Below are 3,105 nucleotides of genomic sequence, written 5' to 3'. Positions count from 1 at the left end.
CTTCTCGACTCGCACGCTGCTTCTCGACTCGCACGCTGCTTCTCGACTCGCACGCTGCTTCTCGACTCGCACGCTGCTTCTCGACTCGCACGCTGCTTCTCGACTCGCACGCTGCTTCTCGACTCGCACGCTGCTTCTCGACTCGCACGCTGCTTCTCGACTCGCACGCTGCTTCTCGACTCGCACGCTGCTTCTCGACTCGCACGCTGCTTCTCGACTCGCACGCTGCTTCTCGACTCGCACGCTGCTTCTCGACTCGCACGCTGCTTCTCGACTCGCACGCTGCTTCTCGACTCGCACGCTGCTTCTCGACTCGCACGCTGCTTCTCGACTCGCACGCTGCTTCTCGACTCGCACGCTGCTTCTCGACTCGCACGCTGCTTCTCGACTCGCACGCTGCTTCTCGACTCGCACGCTGCTTCTCGACTCGCACGCTGCTTCTCGACTGCTTCTCTCTGGCCGTTGTAGCATTCTATTGTCTTTTGCTAGGCCCACCGCACACGTGTTCTGCAGACGCTCGTGGCCAGGGTCACGTAGGTCTTTTCTACGAAACTATGCACTTGAAAAGACCGATGACACATTGATGGACCCGACGGCGCCTCGGCTCTCGCGACATTGTTCATGGTTCGCCCGATATCTCTTAGGTTTTTCGTCCACGATACTACATGTATCACTTTTACAACTCGTATTATTTTTAACCCAATTAAGGAGATGTGTAACTATGTTGAGTTCAAATTATCGAATACCTTTGAAATTTTTTTAAAGTTTGATATGTGTAGAGAATATTGTGGTGAAAGGACATTTTGATTCTAGCAAATAAAGTTCTAGTAAAGTTATAACACTGAATATGAATGCATTCTTTTATTTTAAAGAAAGATTAACTTAGAATTTGAAACGCGTTTTTCTTGGAATTTTGTTTTTCGATCCTGCTTTCAATACATATCCGAATCTCTCCGTCCAATTGATATCAAATTTTTGCACATTATCCTGCGTAAAATTATCTACAACGTAGCATATAATTTTCTTGATGCCTTAATTCGTTGAATTTTTATAATCACTTAAAGTTGATTTTTTTAGCGAAAAATAAAATTTTATACTTAAAAAAGAAGCGCGCCAACGGGAGTCGTAAATTCCCGTTACGATTTGACTAATCGACGCCATGAATCGTTCGATCCCTTATTTCTTGTGAGATAATAAGGGTAGTTGATTGAATATAACGCTGCTATTAATAGGTTACCATATATCTTGAATGATCCAACAACTTCAGTGATACAAGATTGCGTATTTGAAATGACAACTCCGAATGAGTACGACCTGAGACTCCTTTCGTGTTGACGACGATGATGATATATCTTATGTCGATTGACTGTTTTCGACTTGTAGATTCTTGCTGTTCCTCGCACTGTCCTCTGACTCGAATTGATGTAGACTCACTGGTCGCTCTTATGTTGTTACGGAGGAAAGTTCGGTGTAGGTGTACCCTTTGAACGAAGAACGCAGATTCGTTGTTCACATTTTTCGTCAGGAATGTGAGGGTAGGAGGAAGCCTTCTACTAACGTGGCTCGTGGGTGATCTTGTTTATGGAAAAAACCAGCTTTTTCGTTAGACAAATATTCATTTCTCCCATTATGTGACTACCCTCCTTCTCCGTGACCTTTTAAGAGCGTCTAATAAACCAAAGGACTTTTCTAAGAACCAGCCATAAACCGAAAACACTTATAGGATTAGAAAACCCTTCAGGATAAGCACGTTAACTTGAAAACATTTGTTAACAATTAAGTTAAAAAGTTAAGGTTTATGGTGGTACCTAAGATCCTTAGGTTTATTGAGGGTCAGAATGATGGTATGTAGACAGTAGGCTGCCGGCCAATGCCGTCTCATGCGACGAAACATCTTATTTTCCAAAATTATATATTATCAATCGTAAAGCCACATTGGAAATAATCTATTTTTGCATAACTTCGCATCGAAATTTTTTACATCTTGCAACCTAGTCACATTTATCACTCATACTCCGCCATTTATCACTGCATATTCCGCCATTTTGTATATTTACGTAATAAGAAGAATATGAATACAGAGTTAAGATGTTGGTTAAAGATTCCTATAGATATCTTGATCCTCTACAAAATACTTCTAGGGAAAAAAGATATTAATTTACCCTATTTTTTTAGACCTCCAGGTTCTTATTATATATTCTCCTGAATAAAGTTCCAACCATCCGTTCATTTCATTTTTCTTACTAAGTAACGCAGGATTGATTTCCTATAAATACAATTTATCCAGCTCCGATAAATAGATCGTAACGTTTTTTATGATGACTAAGAATAAAAGAATATTTAAGTAAAGAAGTAGAAGTAGGAGTCTGAATAAGAATGATGCAGTTGTCACGTAATAAATGACGAGGTAATATATATATATATGTCGGGTTTACATTAGAATTAGGGTTAGGGGCGTGAAACGAATCTTTGTTTGGGTTACACGTTGTCGTTACGTAATAGAGAAGACATTGACTAGTGCAAATACGATTATTATAGAACCGGACAACTAACCGTGGTAGTTAGGTACTCGAGAAACTAATGACAATGATCCTAGGTTCAATAACGAATCCGCGGTCGACGGGATGATAGATAAACGTACTCACAAACTCTAAGTCGGACGCGTAATATTCACTGGTCGTAAAGAGTTACTCCTTTCATCAGTGAGATCGCGAACGAGAATGTCTTTCCCGTCCAGATGATGCCACAGAGGAAAACTATAATGGGGTGTGTCTAAGGACACGAGATCATCGGATTCGTCGAGAAAAGCCTTCGTTCAGAAAGTAAGGGAAATTGGCGTTGTTGCTAATTGGTCAATCTCCATATCGGTGGTTAGAAAAAGATGCTAGCCGCCCTCGAGGGAAAGTTGCTAGTGGAAGACGCCGCTCGTTGAAAAATAGGTCTCCCCTATTTTCCCGTAGTTGGGACAAAGACTGTTTGTCTGTTTGAAGGACTTTAGTTGACTAAATCTTAAGATTTATAACGGGCCCTCGAGCTAGCCGAACATGTACTGCGGAGACGCATCGACATCTGGCAATCATCTTACTCGAAGAATAGGGTCTGCGT

The sequence above is a fragment of the Bombus impatiens genome, unplaced genomic scaffold (assembly GCF_000188095.3).
Source record: "Bombus impatiens unplaced genomic scaffold, BIMP_2.2 scf_0460, whole genome shotgun sequence".
NCBI lineage: Eukaryota > Metazoa > Arthropoda > Insecta > Hymenoptera > Apidae > Bombus > Bombus impatiens.
Note: the sequence above shows the minus strand (reverse complement) of the source record.